Below are 22,710 nucleotides of genomic sequence, written 5' to 3'. Positions count from 1 at the left end.
CCTGTTTAGCCTCCGGTTATTACTTTTCAGATAATACTTCATTGGATGAATGAGGATGATATGTATGAGTGTAAAGTGAAGTGTAGTCTTGTACAGTCTCAGTACGACTATTCTTGAGATGTGTGGTTAATTGAAACCCAACCACCAAGGAGCACCGGTAGAACTACGCTAACTAGTACGATGTGTGCGTTTTGCAGCGATTGCGCAGTAGTCAAGATTTTTTCTAGAATGTAAAGGTTGACCAAGTAAATGTTCGTTTCTGTAGCGGAAGTTTTTGATCGTAAATGCGTCACAACGCAACAGCAGATAGGCAAAATGCTCATTCAACTATATCTAATTCTTTTAATCGTATAAGCTGTCATAATTTTCTTATTTATTGTTGAAGCGTATTCGTGTTGTACATTTCCCTTTATCAGTAACAATTTTCCTAAAACACCACCCTGCGGACCACCTTTAGATAACGTTTTTCCTACTTCTGAGACGCTGACTCGAAGAACAACTCCTGGGATTGCTGAAATAACTTATAACACATTCTGCTGATTCTGCGTTCAATCAAGCTTCTGAAGCTTAAATAGGGCAGAGGACCACCAAAAATTGCTAAAAGCCTCGTATATGTTCAAAAAGATACCTAAGCCATACTCAGACTCACTAGAAGAAACAATGTTCATAACCTTTAGAACCTTTCCGTGTCCTTGCCTGGGCGAAAACCATACTGATCATCCATCAGCAACTTTCTAGAAATCAATCTAAAGTAATACGAACAGGCTTAACAAGGTTTAGCTTCTCAAAAACCTTTCCTATAACTAGCAGGAGCATTAAAAATCTATAAGAGGAACTCGCTGTAGGGTTCTCCTTTACGACCACGATTTAAATGTCACCAGTCTTTCTTTTACCCTTTTCATTACTATCCATATTTCACATCAGAGCTAAACTAACAGAACTAAACTTTAAATGTAGCAGATAGGCCTATTTTATTGTTGTTGATGAATATTTAAATGCATCTAGTTTTGCTGATGTAGTAAAACATACGAAAGCGCTTCAGAATTAATAAATTTATTCATTAATAAAGTATAACATAGTATATAAGATCAAAAGATAATATTTATTTATAAAAATCTCTTGCTGCGGTATGAATTTTTATAAATATTTATCGACTATAAATTAAAAATATTATGGCAGTCCACATTCTACATCCTATTTGTAGGGAATCTTGGAGTACTGGAATTGTGTCTTGATTTTGAGAATAATTGACTAATAAAAGTAGCTAGTAGTATTTTTAAGAGCTTACATGTAAAGTTTACTTTAATATCTAGTAATTATTTCTTTACTGGTTGTCTGAATTCGGATTTTACGTAAATAGGAAGCTGTGTGATAATTTATTACTGATATTAATTATTCTGTTTATTTAAAGTTTGTTTCTAATTAATCCGGTTTATTCTTTTTAACATCCAGAAAACGTACTTATTTCACGTCCAGAAATCAATTTGTTATTTTTTTTATTATCTAGTATTAATATTTAATCTGCTTATCTTGTGAAACGCTCAGTTATTTACTGTGATTAATTTTAATTATATTTTATTGTAAGATTAATTTTTTTCTTTAACATTATTATGTTATCTGTTTATATGTACTTACAAATTTTGTGTAAGATTAACAGTTCCAGTTATAATTATTCTGAATATGAACTTTTATTCGATTTATGTGAATAGAAAAGTACATTATATTTTACAAAATGTGGACCTATTTAAAATTTTTTTCATAATCCGTCACGTTTTTACTTTAGACTTTTTATCTTTCTTTTCTGTTTTATTCGTATTTATTTTACTGTAGTTTTCCAATTTCCAAGTAATTCTTTTAAAGTTGATATTCTTGACAAACATTGTTATTCAATTTCCTAGTGAGTAATGAATTAGTTATACTTTGGTTGAGTTATATAAGATCTATTTAGGAACTTAGTCGATTTAGCATTTCAAGTTTTTTTGTTTGTCCGATAATAAGATACGAATGCCAGAACAAATTTCAATTAGATATTGCATTACTGAATCTTAGTAAGAAATGCGAAAACTAATCAATATTGAAAACTGATCTTAGATCTAACCATATTTTTTTTAAATGATGGCTAACTTCTTGAAATTTTTGTTATTGGCAGAATTTTTTTCTGGAATATTTAATAAGTCTGTCCAGAAAACGATTTGGAAAATTTTAAGGCAGTCCAATCCATTTTAAAAGCAGTGGTCCTACTTTTCTATTGGCTAGAGGATGGTACAATTTATTTACTGAAATAAGTGACAAGCCAGTAAAACAGGCAATTTAAAAAAATTTAACAATTTTTTTATGTACGTTAAGAAAGAATTTCTACTTCAACTTGAAGTCAAATGACTTTACCTTTAATATTAATTCGAAGTTCTGGACACTATCCCTCACGGTGACCATTCTGATTGGCATGTTCTACTGAATGGGCAGGAAGTCCCTTTACGCTAGTTGTGAAATTATTATGATAACTCCAGCTTACCTTCTACGGATCTAAAATGTCTGTCTGAGTTCCACCATATTCAAAGCATAGCTCTATGTATCCTTGTAAAGGCAGTTGCTTTTGTATGGATTTGAGTGCTAGACTGTGGATACCGGTGTTCTTTGGTGGTTGGGTTTCAATTAATCACGAGTTTCAGGAGTGGTCGATCTGAGTGTTCCACACTACGAACATGTTTACCGGTACATTTATACTTACATTGCAGCTACGTCAGGCCTGGTAGGCCGATAGTAATTGGATCTGTCTCTACACACAAATACCCAAAATATAACAAAAAAGTTTTTTTTTTTAATATTCATCAGACTATAATGTTGCAGAAATCAATAACCTATACCAAAATGTCTCGACTTTTATTATTATTACACGACTGCACAAAAAGGAGTGTAATGTATTTAGGGTGTATGTATGAATATATGTATCTTTGTTCCTCCGTAGCAGCTCAAGGGCTGACCCGATTTAGATGTATGACCCCACGTTGGAATACTTACGTTTGCGAGAGAGCCATAGGCTCTCTCTCTCTCTCTCTCTCTCTCTCTCTCTATATATATATATATATATATATGTGTGTGTGTGTGTGTGTGTGTGTGTGTGTGTGTGTGTGTGTGTTTTCTTTAATTATCCTCTGTTAGTAATTATCTTATATTAAAGGGCAATGTTTGTTAGCAATTTTTTTTGGCATTCATGTTTTTTGTTTTGTAATATTTTTATCTTGCTTTTTTACACATTTTTGTTCATGCCAATACACCAGTTATTTACAAATGATGCTGTAAGTTATAAATTCATGAACTGAATTCTTACTCCTAGGCTAGTGGTTCCCAAATTATACTCCGCGGCGCCCCGGGAGCCTCGGCCTCTTCATAGGAGCGCCGCGAAATTTTGTAAAAGCTTCATAATTAATTGAACCAAGACATTTATAATTATTAATTTAATTTTAAGTAAACAAATAATGAAGATACACGAGTTTTATTTATTTTTATCTCTTACTTACGAGTAGAAATACTTTTACTTAATGTAGGGCGCCATGGAAAAATGCTAATTGAAAAAGGGCGCCGCGACTCGGAAAGTTTAGTAACCACCGTCCTAGATGTCCTAGACTATATTTTTATGTAACCACCACCAGTTCTATTAGAAACTATTTAGTGGTGGGAGGGAAACGCAGCTACGCACTCATAACCTGATCAACCACTGTAAATGTATCAGTATACGTGACAATTTTTTTATCTTTAATTTTAACAGATAACTTTTATTTCGTAATAAATACAGTACCTTTTAATGGTTAACTAGGGCGGATAAGATTAACCGAATACAGATAATCTAAAATTATTAGCTTTAAAACAGATATTGACTTATACTGACTATAAAACAGATATTCGACGCTACTGGCTATAAAAAACGAAAATAATTTTAAGCTGTTGTATTTATAAATAATATTTTACAAATCACGAAAATTTTAAACGTAGAAAGTTCTTAATGTTTTATTTAAAGTTGGTTGTAATAAATTTTTAAATTAAATTTTGTTTTCATGTTTATTATAGTTTATAAGATTAGATAAAAAAAGTAAACCTGTTTTTTAGCTACGTGTTAATTTAGGTACCTTACCATTTAAAGTTTATATTTACTTATATTATTTATCGTCAACTCATTATTATATTTTTTTATACTTTCTAATTCAATACAAAAATAACATTTTAGAAGAGTGCAGTATTTTATTTTTAAATAAAATTAGATACCCACCGGGTTGGTCTAGTAGTGAACGCGTCTTCACAAATCAGCTGATTCCAAAGTCGAGAGATCCAACGTTCAAATCCAAATAAACGCAGTTACTTTTATACGGATTTGAATACTAGATCGTGGGTACCGGTATTCATTGGTGGTTGGGTTTCAATTAACCACACATCTCAGAAATGGTCGACCCGAGACTGTACAAGACTATACTTCATTTACACTCATACATATCATCCTTTGAAGTAATACCTGACGATGATTCCGGAGGCTAAACTTGGAAAAAATAAAATTAGAAAAAAAATAGTAAGGTTTGATTTAAGTCACTGTAAACAGAATTGCTTGTTTATTTATATATATATATATATATATATATATATATATATATATATATAAAGTTTATGATACAGACATTTTTATATTTCATAATGTGAAATTCATGGAAAAGTTGTAAACGGGCTTTAAACAAGCATTTATAACGTCATTCCTATTAAAATACTACTACTGTTAAAAACATCAGTTTACAATTTTTACACTCCATCCTGTATGTTTTTTTTTTTGTATGGGATTTGATGTGCACATGATGACATCGTTTGGCTTCTCCATGCCAAACTTAATTTAAAAAATTCTTTCAAAAAAGATTACTCTCTAAACCGAGCAAAAAACTTTAATTTGGCCGAAATAAACTTTTCCGAAATTAATTACAAACACTAAATATGAGAATAAATAAGAGATTGAGACGGTTTTAAGCGTAAATGTTCCTTTGCATGACACTATATTAAATATCCCGTTAACTGGTGGTAGAAGAAATTAATTTACACTTCCACACATACGTAGCTGTGATCATCATTAATTTCATTTTTAATTGAAACAGACAACTAAAACGTATTCCCTTAGGTAGCTAAATTGAACTTCTTAATGTATATCATTTTTTTTTTTAAGTAAGTGTATAAATTTCATGCAGGCCATTATTGGAATAATTCTTTCTTCATCATAAAAAAATGTTCTGTGTATGTCAGTTCCTATCTCTTATTTAACAAACGATTTTAAATAAAAGTCTGGTGTCAGAAAGGGTTTCTTTCGAGAAAAATTAACGCTTCTTAATTTCATAAAATATTTAATGATGTAATCGAATGTAGCAATTGATTGAAAAAGATCAACCGATTAATCGATCAGGTACAGAAAAAAATATCCAAATTGATTGTAAACATTAACAGTGCCTCCTATTAGTTGTAAAATTTTGTATTTTGTTTTGTATATTTGTTTTAGAATAGTTAACATGGTTTCATCTTGTGCATCGACTTCTATATAATGCTTTTTTTTTAATCTGCTACAACTAGAGATCCAAATATTAGTTTTGAAATCATATATTTGCATTTGTACATTCATGTATTACTTTCGGTCGCATGGTGGGATTGAGAGTTGAGATTTAATTTCCTTTATGTTCGAAGTATGAGTTAAAAACTTCATTCTTCAAACGTAATTTTCTTACATATATACCAGCCGGTCGAGACTCACACTCCCCTCGACACCGGAAGCCCAGGGACTCTCCGGGAGTCTACCCTAGGACCACAGGTTTCGCTTCGGTCGGCATTACCGGCTTGCCAGATGGCTCCGCCTCCTGGATACTCCCAGTTCGTTATCTTCATCGTTGTGAAAATAATACTGATAAATATAATTTAAGTATTCAGGCTTTATAGAAACCCAAAAAAGAAACTAAATTACAAAAAGTTAAAGTAGTAGTAACAATGGTAGCACACCTTTGACGACGAAAAATTCATAACTTATTTTTATAGCCATAGTGACAAATTATACAAAATAATGAAAATTCGGTCTTCTTATGCAGAACTGCGTGAAAATATTTTATTTTTCGTTGTGAAAAACAAATTGATTTATAAGTCGTTTACTATGTATAAAATAATTCCAGTCCGATTATAATTCCGTTATTCTGTCCGCAGTTACGGAAGAGTATTAATTTTCTTGTTTATTCACACATCATCAACAGGAATTTTCTTACGCGTTGGTTGCTATTTCTCTCATTATCTGTAGTCTCTCTCACTTTACAGTCATAACTTTCTCTATCCAAGCTACTTCATTTATCAAACAACTCTACAAATTCTTAATACCATTAATAGTATTAGGAATGTATTTTATAATTCTAATCTTCAGTACTATTAATACAAGAGATAATAAACGTATTTATTTATTATATTTATATATATATATATAACCGTTAATCATACAAAACAATTTATTTTGACATGTTGCTTCTTAAAAGTTTACTGGCCTCCACTGTATTTCAAATTTGATGATTGTTTGGTGATAAGTAAAGAATTTTTATTTACTTTTAAATGTATTACTTGTTTGATTTACTCTTTATATGAAATTTTATTTTGTGATAATTAAAAAAAAAAACCTGTCATGTTAGAATATAACCCACCGGGTTGGTCTAGTGGTTAACTCGTCGTCGCAAATCAGTTCTTTAATAGTTGATGTTTGAAGTTGAAGTTTCTGAAGTCCAAATCCTAGTAAAAGTCAGTACTTTTATACGGATTTGAATCCTTGGATACGGGTGTACTTTGGTGGTTGGGATTCAATTAATCACACGTCTCAGGAATGGTCGAGCTGAGTCTGTACAAGTGTACACTTCATTTACATATCATACGTATCATCCTCCTTATCTCATTGGATTATGTGGTGGGGGGGGGGGGGGGTTGCTTATTGTTTAGTAGTTGAAGAGAATGCAACATTAGGAAAATAATAAACTATAGCAATTATTATTATTATTATTAACCAACGAAAAATTTATATAATTTGATGACCAACTGTATGAATGACTCTGTAAAATCGACAGGATATGGGATATAACATTATTTTTTTACTGTAAGTTATCAGAAAATGCACAAAATTTATTTAATTTAATAATTTTAATAAAATTTTATATCAGTTGTCTAGGTGCTACAGGCGTTAGCGTGCTTGACTGTTACACCAAGATCCCGGGTTCGAATCCCATCTAAGTCTGGAAAATTTATAACGTAATAACCCCAACGCTATTTATCTCAGAAGTTTATCCCACTTAAAATTAAAAATAACTTTATGTACATTTCTTGAGAAAAGAACCTTGTGAAACAGTAGTTAAATGCTTACGTCATCACCGATATTTCAGATTAAAGACAAGTTACAGTTAGTGTTTTGATATGAATGCTCGAGTGCTTAATAATGTTCTTTGATGGTTTGAGTTCAGGTTTGAGGGATAAGCGTCAGTCTAGGTGAAAATTATTGCTTTTCTATGATTGTATCATAGCCTGTGGAAAAGAAATTTTATAATAATATTTAAAAAAAGGTACCGTTTCCATAACAGCGAAACGTTTACATTATTAGAAAATTCTCCAACTTTAAAAGAGATTTTGAAAGATTATTTCAAAAATACGTATTGGGAAACAGAACAAATTCTAGATGAATGGAAATAAACTTTGTTTGATCAACTCCCCAAGAAAAAAACAAGGTTGATGTCAATTAAATGACGCAGAATTAGCTTGTCCGTTTCATGCAAATTATCATTTAATGCACTATAGAATATAATCAAACCCAAAACAGAAAAAATTAAGTGTATATCAAATCAATGATTGAAATTTCGATCAATCCCAGAATATTTATTTCTGTTTTCTTCTTATACAACAATCCTTTTTCAGCGGCAAAATCGGCAATTCTTCGTCCATGGAGGTGGATGAAGAATTGACGATAATTTCTGAAGTTTCATTTTTAGGCGAAATTTCTATCTACAACAGGTATTATTTTTAGGAAATTATTAGGTTGAAATTTCTATCTTTTTCCTATAAAAACAGAAGTAAGACATAGTGTGGATTCTCTCTGACGCTGTTCAGATGTGTTTTCGAAAAAGTTATAGGCGACTGGAGAAACAAATATGAAGAGCAAAACAATCCTCGCCTTAAAATTGGCATAAGAAGACTCAGATAGTTATTGTCTGGTCTTGACTTCATAGACGATTTGGGTATCTTGTCGGATAGCAAACGATCAAATAAACATATTACAAGAAACAGCAGAAAGAACCGACCTACAATTGTATTTCGAAAAATATAATACGTAACATATTATCAATAATCCTGACCACCGTAGGGGAAGACAACCATTCTGACGATCCCGGTCGACACACCACTCCCACCCGATCCTAGCTCTGATGTGCTTGGGTGAACTTTGACCTTTGTCAGGATGACATCGATGCAAATCCCTCGGCAGACATTTCCATCTGTGTATTTACACAACTTACTATCGCCTTCGTGTTGCCTCTTCTAACCACTACCACCTACCATAACTTACAATCCTTAATTATCAAATAACCAATTCATGGAAGCGCGATTCTCGCAGCTTCCTCTAAAACCGAAGGTTTCATACAAAAACTCTTCCCATATCCTATTTCAATCAAATTATGCAGTTACATCAGTACTTGATTGAGCCTTTTAAACACCAAAAATACTATTCTCATACCAGTAATATAAGCGTTGATCGAAACATCAAAACATTTGTCCTACAATTCAATTTACTCAATGCCCTCTTGATTTACTCCAAAATCTAGAGACAAATTCATAAGTTTAAGCTTTTAATGAGAACATAACCTATGTATCTCAGTTCTGGTCCCCTTTCGGGAGGGATGTCAATGCTTACCCCTCTCACACCGCAGCTCCATCACAGAATTCTCAACATATTTCTTTCTCATCTTAACAACGAATATCTTAGCTAAATAGGAATCGATGCTAGAACGCCTATCTTGGCGAAGTAAGTACCCAGGCGGACTCCTAGCCACCCGTATTAGTATTTTATTTATACATCCATAACAGCATTAGACCCCCTTCAACCATCCTCCGCAGAGCTAAAAATCTCAGGAAATCAGCAACTATATTCCATTCCCTTTCAGTTTTCCAACTATCTTGCAGATCAAAACCAGAATTGATCTTCGAAAACTCTCTAACTACTTTGGTGAGTTCAGCTTCGTACTTGAGGTTGATTTATAAAAAGATATGGCGCCCATCATTAGTGGTCCTACACTCCGGATGTAAGCCTGAATTAATCATACCAAATCTGGCTAACCTATCTCGAAAAACACCATTTCCAAAAAGGAACTGTATTACACCGATTCGGGGAAATCCACCTCAAACTTTTCTAAAAAAAAACCAGTGACAGATAAATCGAATAAATGAAGTAGTTTAAATACCTCGTTTCAACTATAGAACGGAAAGACCAACAAAAAATAACCCTTAATAAAAATAAGCTCCGCCCCTCAATATGCTACAACTGAAATTTAAATAAATGAAGTAAATTTTGCATGAGAGGAGATAGGCTTTCATAGGAAAGCCACATTTTAAGGAGAAATGATATAAGCTTTTATTTATAAACAAAATAAAAGCAACAATATACGCTTTCTCAAAGCGTATAAGTTAACAAAGACTTAAACAGAAATACAAATTCAGAACATACATATTATGGAGTTAATCAAGAAAATATTAAAAGAAATTTCAGAAAGGAGGGTTTTCTACAAAGAAGCTTCTAAAAAAACAGGAATGACAGAAGAAATCAAGGAAAAGACCAGTGAGAAAGTTATAATGTACAGACCGGAAAAGAAGAAAAGAAACGCTAAGAAAAGACTTAAAAGTGGTTCACAGTTAGCCGAAACGGATAAAAATACGTAAAATCGAAATTATTGTACTTCTATCATTAATAAAAGAATTATTAAATTATTTATATAATAGTTTCCACTTATCAACAATCTTTAATAGTAATGTTCGAGTGCTTTCGGATTATTAATCCATCCTCAGGAACAATGATGTATTATAATTATTTATTTCACATATAATTAATTATATTAAATTGAATTTTATAAAAATTGATCGTCAAAAGGTAAAATAAAGTTAACGTTACCCGTCATTTCAGTAAGAAGGTCTCAATTGTTATGTTTATTAGTATGAAGTATTACCAAACTAAGAATCAAAATTATTGTTTAATATTTGTTTGAATAATACATCATCTTAAAATTTCGTTTGTTCATTTATCAAACTTTTATTATTTAAGTAAAAATTTTTCTATAATATTTGTTTTATGAAAGTTATTGGAATATTCAAGAATATTAATAAAATTTCTGGGTTGTAATTATGATTATTTTCTAAGATACGTCTAGCAGAATTAAATCTTTCTTTATTTTTCTTATTTATACAATTAATGTGTTCATTAATTCTAATCGAAAAAGATCGGTTAGGCATCCTGATATATTCCAGATCGCAATCTGCGCATTTTACGTTCCCTGTTTATCTAAATTAAATTTATTGTTATGTTTAATTACTCTAGTAGGATCTCTGTTATTTATGTAATTAATTATTTTGTTATTCGTTGTGTTTTATTAATTTTTTGTAATTTATGTTGTATTCAGATTTAGCATATTTGTCTCTGTTATTATTATTTGTTATTTTTATATAAATTTTATTTTTCATTTTAATGTATAATCTATTTATTAGGTTCTCATTGTATCCATTAGTTATAGCTACATATTTGATATTATTTAATTCAATGTTTAATTTTTTGTGTTATGTTTTAAATATTTTATAGCCCTGTATATTAATGAATTAGACATTATTTGATTCCAAGGATGAAACAAATTATAATAGATTATGGTGTCCTGTTTGGTGGGTTTCCTATATATGTCGATATCAAGTTTATTATTATTATAATTTTTATTAATTTTTATATCAAAAAAAATTATGCCATTATTATTTTCTTGACCTAAGGTGAATTTAATGTCATTATTTAAGGAATTTACTTCGTCGATTATTTTATCTTCTTCATCTTTAAATTGTTTATCATATATGATCAATATGTCATCCACATATCTTGTATATATTAAAATTTTGTTTATTAAATGTATGATGTAAATTATTGTTCTCTAATTCATTCATAAAAATGTTAGCTAAAATATCTGAAAGTGGTGATCCCATAGAGACCTTTCTCTTGCTGGTTATACTTATTATTTAATTTGAAATAATTGTATTTAATACATAATTTTAATAGATTTATTAATCCGTGTATAATGTTATTGTCTATTTTTAATCTAATTAAAATATTATAAATTATATTAATGGTTTCGTTAGATACATTTTATGTCTAATGTTATTTATATTATTAATTACGTCTAACAGTTCGTATCTATTTTTTAGATTATTGTCAATTTTAATGTATGTTTTTAAGTTATTAGTTATAAATTTGCTTAATCTGTATGTAGGCGAATTAATACAATTTATTAAACGTCTCATACGCATATTCGGTTTATGTAGTGCTTTTAACCCACCGGGTTGGTCTAGTGGTGAACGCGTCTTCCCATATCAGCTGATTTTAGTCTGTCGAGAGTTCCATCGTTCAAGTCCTAGTAAAGTCAGTTATTTTTACACGGATTTGAATACTAGATAGTATATACCGGTATTCTTTGGTGGTTGGGTTTCAATTAACCACACATCTCAGGAATGGTCGAACTGAGGCTTTTCAAGACTACACTTCATTTACACTCATATATATCATCCTCTGAAGTATTATCTGAAAGGTAATTACCGGAGGCTAAACAGGAAAGAGAAACGTAGTACTTTTAATACAGAAGTTTTTGTATTAATTTAAATTCTCGTTTAGTGTATTCATCCCTGAAAATATGTTCACATATTTTATTTTTGGAAGTGATATCTTTTTTAATTTTGTTAGTAGGATCCTTAATTTCCTTAAATTTATTAGTTCTTTCAATGTACAAAAAATTATTGTTAATTATTACAGAGGTATTAGTTTTATCGGACTTGACAGTAAATTAATTATTTTCTTTTAATTTATTTTTTTACATTTTTATATATATGATAGTTTTTATTTGTATGATTATAATAGTGATTAAAATTATTATTATATTTAATATTATCAATTAATTAACGATCTGATTTCTATATTTATTTTGATTATCAATTTTAAATATATTATTTTCCACTGTGATGGTGTTTTTAATAATTTTATTTTTGTTTAAAATTGATAGATTAAACTTATATCCGTGTTTAATAATGGGTTCCTTATCATTAAATTCAATATTAGTGGTGCTGTTTACGTATGATCCAAAATTATGTTCCTGATAAATTGCATTATCGTGAATATTATTTTATTATATTTTATATTTTCACTCATCAGTCTATTAAATTTCTTATTCATATTAGAATATTTAGTATTCATTAATTTGTTAATATTACAATAAGTTATATTATACAATTCACAAAAAATCAGATAAGCCAATTCAAAGATAAAATCCGCGTGTAAATGTATAGTTGTATATTTAAATTTGTTTAATAAAATTAAGTGATTATCTAAGTAATTTTAGTTTATTTTTTTATTTTACAGTCGTGTAATTTCCAGTTTTAAACATTTTTTAACGGCAATTTTTAACTTTAAATTTTGTTTTTACAAGATTGTCACATCACAAAAAAGAATTTGGTTTTTGTTTGTATTAAATACGTACTTTTCTGAAAAATTTAGAATCTACTGGTTCTAGATGAAATTCGAATTTTTGTAACTTTTCTTTGTTTTATTCGAACTGTCTTACACCATTTTGTTCAGAATTAAATTCTCTAGACGATTTGTTTAAACATTTTATGTGTTTATTATCCATATAACAAAGTAAGTCAATCATAAAAAAACAGGGTTTTTTACCCCAATTTATTAATTTTCACCGCAGATTTCTCTCACTACTTCAGATACGGTTCGCGGTTCGAGGACTTATTTTATTCGATTTTTCAAGTCAAAAACCATAATAAATCACAAATTTCGTCCCTTAATTAACGTCCTAAAAATTTCAGTACGACCTCATTTCACCGGGATAGCTGAGATCTGAGCGAAATCTTTCATTATCCGTAACTCGCAAACGAAGCGTTTTAGGACATATGTTTATATGAACTTTTTCCATTATTTTAATGACTAGAATAGGTTGTGAAAGTCCCGGGAGAACTTCGTGATACACTCTGTATATTAAGTTCAATAACCAAATTGTGTAGAAACCTGACGTGTGTAAAAAATCACTCATAAAAATGAAATACCATTTTTCATAAATACCAATTATTCTATTCCAGACTTATTAAAGAAAGTTATAAGAAAAATTGTTTCCCGTTGTCTTCTTCATCGAGCCGAATATACTAGTACAGTCAATTTGTATTTTTATTTGAAAATCCTTACCTACCGATTGATATTTTTTCCATATGTTAGGGGTGATGAGGGAAGCTTAACTCCAGATTTTTAACATCCCCCTCCCATAGATATTTGAAAAACTCAAAAAGTTTTTGAAATGCGATTTTCTCTGAATCTATGCATTTTAGAGAACAGTTTTTCAAACAAAAAATGTAAAGGACATTCTCCTCTACAGTTAATGTCTGTGAAGTTATGCCGTATAATTTGAAATTGAAATACTATGACTCACCGTTTTGGAGCTGTAGCTTGTGAAAATGTTGTGAATTGGGCATGTGTTCGAAACCGGTCTAGTCGCTGAACAATGCCGATCTCCCCGGCTACAGTAAAAATAGGACCGCTGCGTTGCCATTTTAATGCTATAACTCTGGAATGCTAAGTCGTACAAGAAAATTGTTTAAATAAAAGTTGTCTGTTATTTTTGAGATTAACAACTTTTCCAAATGCAATACAGACGAATAACAATTTTTTCCGGTGAAAAAACCGAAAAAACACGTTTTTTATAACTTCAGCGCCACAATGTCCTCTACATTTTCTGTTTGAAAACTTTTCTCTAAAATGCATAGATTCAGAGAAAAACGAATTTCAAAAACTTTTTGAGTTTTTCGAAACTGTATGGGAGTGATGGGAGGCAGGATGTTAAAAATCTGAAGTTAAGCTTCCCTCATCACCCCTAACGCATGGACAAAAGATCAATCGGTAGGTAAGGATTTTCAAATACAGCCTGTTTTGATGACAAATTGCTTGTACTATACTGTTACTAATCAACTTATCAAGTCCATCTCTTTATTTTTAACTAGTTACTGGCTGTAAATTTAACATCATTATTCTTAGAGAAAGTAACTCATTTGTTCTTCTCATACGTTAAGTGCTTTACATCCATCAATAACTGGATCAGACAGCCTAAAACAACAAATTAATATGCTTCATTCTATTATGTAATATTGTATAATGTACAATGCTTAATGTACACTATAATTAGTGTTCATTTTTTGTTATATTTTAAAAGCGCATTCAGATCTCTACAACCTAATTGTATTTTTATTTATATTTTTTTTTAAATACATCTATATTAATTTAAAAAAGATAAAAAGTCTGGTTCTTTTATAAAAAAAAAAATAATAATAATAATTCTTCATTTATATGAATTACTAAAATAGTTTATTTTTAAAAGTACGAGTTACATATTTAGTTTTATAAGGAAACTTAGAAAATATCAATTAGATTATTAACTGTATAATTTATCAGAAAATACGTTTTTAAGATATAATTAATTATTAATAATTTTTGTAGTTAATTCGTGAATATCATTTAATATTTTAGTCACGCTAATAAAAATAATAACTCGTGGATTACAATAGATTCGGCGAAAGATGTTAAAATTGAAGGTCACCATCCTTTTAAATTAAGGCTAACTAATCTTGACCTTGTGAAGTATTTACAGTATTCATTTAAACAGGTCAAGATTTTTATTATGTTAACAATTTATTTTTGTTAGAGTTGCCAAATCTTTTTATGATCATTATTTGTATAATACGGCAACCTGTTATTACAATAAAATGAATGTCAATTTGATTAAAATTTCAAAATATAATTATTTTAATTAAATCGTGTGTGCGCGCGTGCGTGTAAAATAAAAATAAAATCTATACTTGTATGACATTGAATAATAAGAAAACACTCTCTTAGTTGTTTTCCATGTTAGTACTATTAGAAGACAGGAAGATAATTATTATGTTTGTTTTAACAACATCGTAAATTGTTGGTCCACTTCAAGTAGATAAATGTGAAAGATAACTAGGAAAAAGTGAGTCAATCATGTGTCATATGTTAACATTTGATATTGTAATAATAAATTTTACGCTGATAAGTCTGACGTTATCTAAGTTTACCTTAGTTTAGTTTTACTTATAATTAGTAATTCTGTGAATAACAGGCCTTGTACATTTTTAATGCTCCATAAATATAAAATAAACTTTCTAAAAGAAAAGAAAAAAATTCTTTTAAGTAATAATAAACGATAAATAACAAGAAGTCACTATCATAGAACTAAATAATAATAATATAAAGTTAAATCCCAGTAAAAACCTTCACTTAAAATTGAAACCGTCTCACACCATGAGAAAAAGGAAATTCAGTTTCTATGGTCATATCTTGAGAATAAATAACTTTAACAAAAAATGTTTGAATTCTTCAAAAATAGAAAAAATAAGAGCAAATGGTTCAAACAAATTCAAGAAGACTTAAATGAATTGTAAATATTAAATAACGAAAACCAGAGATTCGAAGAAAAAACGTTAATTCAAAAGAGAAGGGAAGTTTTAGAAGAAAGGAAGAACGCAATTTCAGAAAGAATAAAGAATTATTGAATAAAACGGAAAGCAGCTAAAATACATAAAAGATAATTCATCTAACGTACCGCAAACTGCATAATTTGAAAAAAAAATATTTTTTTCACTTTTATTTAAATTTCGATTTTTTTATTCGACTATAATTCAAAAAATCAAAAATTGTTTACTCCTTAATTTAATACAGTTTTAAAAGTTGAGATTTAAATACAAATTAAAAATTATTATTTTATATCTTTATGGCCATTTTTTAAATCGATGTTATTTTTAAACATATTTTATTTTTAATTCGGATAATATATTTTTTAATTTATTTAACAGGACAAGTTAAAATGATATCCTTATTAAAGAAATCGCTTGCCAGAAAACAAAGGTGAAAAACATGACATGCTGATGATTATTTTTTTAAAGATACAGAAAAATAGTATAGACTTCTACCAACCGAGAACTAATAATCAAGCATATGATTATTACTTTTCATGTTTAAATTTCGTAATTTTTTTGAGAAAGCAATTTGAATATGAGAATTACATCAGGTTACGCATCATTATGATATAACAATATAATACTAAACAATTGTGACGACAAAAAATGAAAAAATACACTCTTAATATAAACGAAAAAAATTAACACTACGTAGTAAAATTTTTTCATTTTTTGTCATTTAATTTTTTTGTTTTCATTTAATTTGTCTGAAAAATCATCTAATGGAGTCACCAAAGGAATTTCCTTTACAGAATAAAAAAATTAAAAAAATAAAAATCTGTTAATTTAGTGAAGGGACTTCTATATACAAAAAATTAAATAAACACATGGAACGATTTGAAAAATTCCTCCTCTTTTTTGAAGTTCGGTTAAAAATAATGTTTAAATGCCTTAGGTACCTTTTTTTTGAGCCTCCGGGACCACCGTTAGACCACCATCAGAGATGAATAGTAGGCAGTTTTGTAGGGTGTGTAAAATGGTATGCCTGACCGGGATTTCAACCCGGGACCTCCGGATGAAAAATCGAGATGTTACCACTCGCGTCACGGAGGCTGGTTTAAATTTAGTATTAAATTAATTATTAGGAAACCCACCGGATTTTTGTGGTGGTAAATTCGTCTCGCAGATTAGCAGTTAAACAACTGATTTTCGAATTCAGAGGTTTCAAAATTGAAATCCTAGTAAACGGAGTTACTTTTATGTCGATTTGAATACTAGATAATGATACTGGTAATATTAATGATATTATACACTTGTATTATATACATTTATATGACTCATACGTGTGTACATACGGTCATATATATATATATATACACACACACGAGGTGCGACAATAAAGGTCTTGGAGGATTTTACAGAAGATGAGTTCCAGAAATGTTACCATCAATGGCAGAAGCGCTGGAATAAGTGTGTGCAATCAGAGGGGAACTACTTTGAAGGAGACAACACTAAACATAAGTAAAACGGTAATCAACATTTTTTCTCACATCAGTCTCATTACTTTATTGTCGCACCTCGTATATATATATATATATATATATATATATATACAAGTGTATTTGCGTGACCATATGTATATGGCTGGGATTCAATTAACCACGTATCTCAAGAATGGTCAGCCTTTTTTCTTTCTTTTTTTACCTCCGAGACCACCGTTAGGTATTGCTTCGGAGGATGAGATGAATGACAATTTTTGTAGCGTGTGAAAATGCCATGAGCGGGATTCTAACCCGGGAATGGTCGGCCTGAGACTGTTCAAGACTACTACACCTCATTTATAAATCATCTTCATCTCATTAAAACAAGCTGAACAGATTGCAACGTACACATTAGGAATAAACATGAAAAATATTTAATCGTATGAATATATATATATATATATATATATATATATATATATATATATATATATAGATATGAATATAAAAAACTTTTTTCTTTCTGATTTGGCTCCAATTTATGGTTAATAAGTTTCTAATTATTTGTTTTTTTACCGATTTTTCAAAGAAAAGTACGGTATTACTTTCGATTGTATGGTAATGAAAATGTCGGTTTGGATTGAGGAATGAAATGAATTTTCTTTACGTTTTGAGGTATGAGGATTCGAAAAATCATTCATGTATAAAGTTTTGTGGCACGAATATCTCCAAAACTACTTGATCAATTTCATTGAAATTTATATATACTATATTAGTGTATCTAAAGTTGTGCACGTGAAAATTTTATGAAGACTAGTTTAGTCATTCTTGAGTTATGTTCAATTTAATGTTAACAATTAACAACATAACCTCAGTTTGAGGTTATGTATTGACTTAGTATTGGTGTATTTTTCATACGCGCTTATGTAGTGAGTCCACAGTGGTGAGCTAGTTTAAACTTGCATGTGGGGTCTATTCGTTATTTTTAAATATTTTATCAAAAATATTTTATGAAAAAAAGCGTGCGCATAAACATTTTATGCGCAAAATTTTATTTAATCGTCTAAATTTAATAAATTAGTTTAAGGAATTGATAAAAATATTATTTTTTATTTCATAGTTAGTGTTTGTTGTTCTTATTTATTTATTTTTTGTAAATTAAAATATTAGTTTTACGTAAATAGTTTTTTACTTGACTTTGTAAAATTAAGTCATAAAGTAAGTAATTTATTAATATTAGTAAAATTTGTGAATGATTTGTAATTTTAAATACCGTATAACCATAAAAAAATTTCATTTTTTTTTTTTTTTTACATATTCACAAGAAAATAAAATGCTGTTGCCCAGTTCTCCTAACTATAAATAAATAAAAAATAATGATTATCGAATGACCTTGAATTGGTTTATATTATGAAAATACCAAAAAAAAAAAAAAAAAAATCAAAATTAGTCATGCATGTTAACTTCTCTTTCTTTATAAATTCAATAATTAATTTAATACGCTCGTTTTTCTTTAATATATATTTTTATTTTCATGTATTCTTTAATACAACTCAGTAAATTAAAGGTAAAAACTATTGAAAAAATCTTAGAGTAGGTTTTTATTTTTTACTCTTTTTTTTTTTTTTAGTTATTCGTATTTTGTTACCTGAAACATTTTTTTTTTTAATTTTACCATGAAATACGCTATTTTTACATTTATTTTTCGTGAAGCCAGTTTTAAATGAGAATATTTTTTTCTTATCGTGTGGTTAAAAAAGGATTTTGTAATTTATATTTTCAGTGGAAAGAGAAATAGATAAACTGTTTCAAATTGAATAGCGTAAATAATTTGACAATTTTTATTGCGGTCTACATAAAAGAAAGAAGCTATCATCAATTTTAACAGTTCAAATGCATTTTCCGATGAATAGGTTATGGTTAAAACCCTTGATTCATTTTTACTGTTGGTTATAAATAATGATTACTGTTTTTTTTTTTTTTTGTTTGATATCACCACATAAGTTTTTGAAGCGTATGCGTGGGATATTGAAATGGAATTTTGAAAAATGCCTTGCCTGACATATGTTTGAACCCGGGACCTCCGGATGAAAGGCCGAGATGCTACCATTCCGCCATTTTTTTATATAATCATTTCTCAGAGTATCGGATTATGGCACGGCTGTCTGATAACGTTTTATGTAGCTGTAACACTGCATGATGGTTGGAGCCAAGAAGCAGGTAAATACCCCAACACTCCTGACTCTAAAATCAAAACTTAGGCACCAGTTGATGTCTAATTGTTATTACAGCTGACAATAGCATCAAAGATTATCAACTTCAGTGTTCATATTTTTTATTTTATTCCATACTTTTACATCTTCTTGTTCTCTTTTAGCCTCCGGAACTACCGTAAGGTATTACTTCTGAAGATGATTGAGAATGATATGTATGAATGTGAATGAAGTGTAGTTTTGTACAGTCTCTAGTCGACCACTCCTAAGAAGCGTGGTTACTTGAAACCCAACTACCAAACAACACCGGTATCCACGACCTAGTATTCAGATCCGTACAAAAGTAACTTCCTTTACTAGGATTTGAACCGTAGAACTCTCGACTTTGAAATCAGCTGATTTGCGATGACGAGGTATTTGCGATCAGCTCGGTGGGCTTCCATACTCTTACCAGCAGTAGCCATCTTAACCTTACCAAACGCCGCTCGGAACTGTTCAACTGAATCTGGCTAAACCATTTACTCAAATCACACAACCATAACATTCTATTTCTTCCAGGCAGTCTTTTATCTTGACTTTTACCCTGGATTATAAGATTTAGAATCTGGTGTTCCCTTTTTTCTTATTACATAACCAAAGTAACTCAATTTCCTTGTTTTAATCATATATGTCGCTTCTTCTACATTGTTCCAAGAAAACTTTTATTCATTACACGGTCTACCCGCTGATTTTCGATATTCTTCTCTGAACCCACACCTTGAAAGCTCCTAATCGATACATCAAAGACCGTTCAAGCTTCCATTCGACAGAAGTATCGAAAAATACTAAATATTTTTTTAGTCTAATTCTTAATTCTAATTTAATATATTTACTAAAAAGAACAGTTTTTATTTTTGTAACCGCTGTTTTAGCCTGTTTTACATCCTACATCTAATTAGATCTATATTTATGTCCTATATTTTTATTTATAAAACAACCGAGGTACTTAAAGTTTTCCATCTTCAATCGATGATTGCCCAGGAATACATCACTATCTCTAATAATCGCCCTACATATAATCATAAATTTCATATTTTCAAAATGCCATAATTCTCGCACGTACATGGTACCTGTCTTATAAGTTACTGTAAGTATTCTTAGGTAACACCAAGCTATTTCGTTTCATCAACATATGATATGTTATTGATAATTTTTCTGTTCACTGTAATGTCTTCTTTTGCATCTTTCAATGATTCTATAAATATTGCTTTACAGAACGGAACGAAGAATAACGGGAAATTTATGTGTACCACCCTACTTATCACAGAGCCTAGACAAAAGTCCCTTACTGCTGTGTCATTCCTTTTATCGGGCGGGTAATTATTTATTTGTTGGGTTATATTTTAATTTGTTTTATTTATGGACAGAATTGTGGATTGCGTTCCGATCCTTTAGATCAAATTAAGATTTACCGGGCTGACCTGGGGAGACTTCAGGGCTAGGAACGGGGGGGGGGCGACTGAAAGCGTCAAAGGCGGGTGTCTTCCTCTACGGCTTGGGATGACCTTGGGAGACTAGCCGCGTATGTGGTTCTTTCTCCCGGCGCGATTTTCTCCTTCAGTCCGTCCGCTAAGTCCTTTCGGTGCTAAAGCCTTCCAGACTTGCAGGAATGCGCCTCTAGGGGTCCCCAGTTGAGGATGCAATGCACTCACTCGCCGGAAGCAGTCGCATGTGCTAACAGTGACGTAATTGTAATAGTTAGGAAAGGCGGATGGTCTGTTGATGAAATAAAGCTGGGAAGCTTTCTTCATTCGGGCTGTCTTCGTCATCACGCCTTGTTTTAGGCTGGGCCGGGTTCATTCCGTAGTAGTGGTTCGTTCTTCATTCTTCTTTAGCCTACCTTTCCGTAAAACCGGCTGTAAATAATTTACAAACCGTAAACCTTAAATTGTCCCGTGGCCCTAAAAAGGGCGAAAGTGCAGGCTCTTCTCTTTTCCGTCGGGCGCTGCTGGGCTTCTTCTTCCGCATTCGTTTCTTCCGTCGGTGGTCTTCTTTATCTTCTTAGGTTGGAAAAGAGGATGTTAGATTCTTACAATTGATGTAGCAATATTCCCGTTCGTGAGGGGTGGGGGGGCGATCACTTTATTCCAGTTCCAGTGAGGAGTGTTTAAGGAAGATACGCGAAGAAAAAAAATCTTATTTCTTCTGCACGCATGTGCGTCTAGGAAGGATTTGGGGGTACATTTTGTTTTAGAATGGACATTAAATAGAATTGGTTATATTACAGAGTCTCTAACGAACTCCTCTCTTAATCACTACTTCCTTCGAAATATATCTCCCATTTTAACAAAGCACTTCTTCCTTAATATATATTCTGAATAATATAGATGTCCTTATCAATTAGTTTGAGATGTCTTAATATGATTATAATTCGATCATGTTGGATTCTTTTCGAAATCTGTATAATAATTTTTATGTTGTTATAATCCCAGTTTCTTTGTTATAAATTACTGTATTTTGAAAAAAGCTTTATACTTACACACAATAACTAACTACCCACTGGTTTTTCGACCTCCGTAGCCCTGTTTAGGAATTCTTCTTTTCATCCCAAGGTTCTGAGTTCAAAAACCAGATCAGGTATAGAATTTTTCAGATAGTATAAAATGCTAGAAGAATATCGTCGATCTTTTAAATAGCAATAATATAAAAAAAACTTTCGGTTTAATTCGCTTAAGTAACATACTTTTGTTGTACATATACGTTGTCATTTTTCGTGTATCCTTAACCGGAAGACATGAGATGCCTACTTCAGGAAGCACTTCAACGTGTACCAACTACCCACACCGCATTTAGCCTTCTGAACATAACGGTTCATCTTCTTTCCTTGGTACATTTATTATTTTATAATTTTTAACAACATAGACTGGTTACAGATATACGTCAAAGTTTGTAACCAGTTCAGATTCATCGTCATATATTTAAAAGCACAAAAATGGATCGATGAGAAGCGTGAATGAGGTATCCATTTATATTTGTACATTATTTTTTGTATATTTATATTTTTAAGCTTAGGCAGGTTTTAAATTCAATTGTCCTTCATGATCTAGTTTATAGGTTATAATAATACAACTCCTCCAATCTCTGTGGAGGAGTGCTAGCGTCTTCGACTTTTATCAAAAAAGATCTAGTTCGAATCCCGCTTAGATTTTGGCATTTTTTACAAAACAAATTCATTTCTCATCATTAAAGAA

The sequence above is a fragment of the Lycorma delicatula genome, chromosome 7 (assembly GCF_047948215.1).
Source record: "Lycorma delicatula isolate Av1 chromosome 7, ASM4794821v1, whole genome shotgun sequence".
In the NCBI taxonomy this organism is placed as follows: Eukaryota; Metazoa; Arthropoda; class Insecta; order Hemiptera; family Fulgoridae; genus Lycorma; species Lycorma delicatula.
This window is presented reverse-complemented; position numbering follows the sequence as displayed.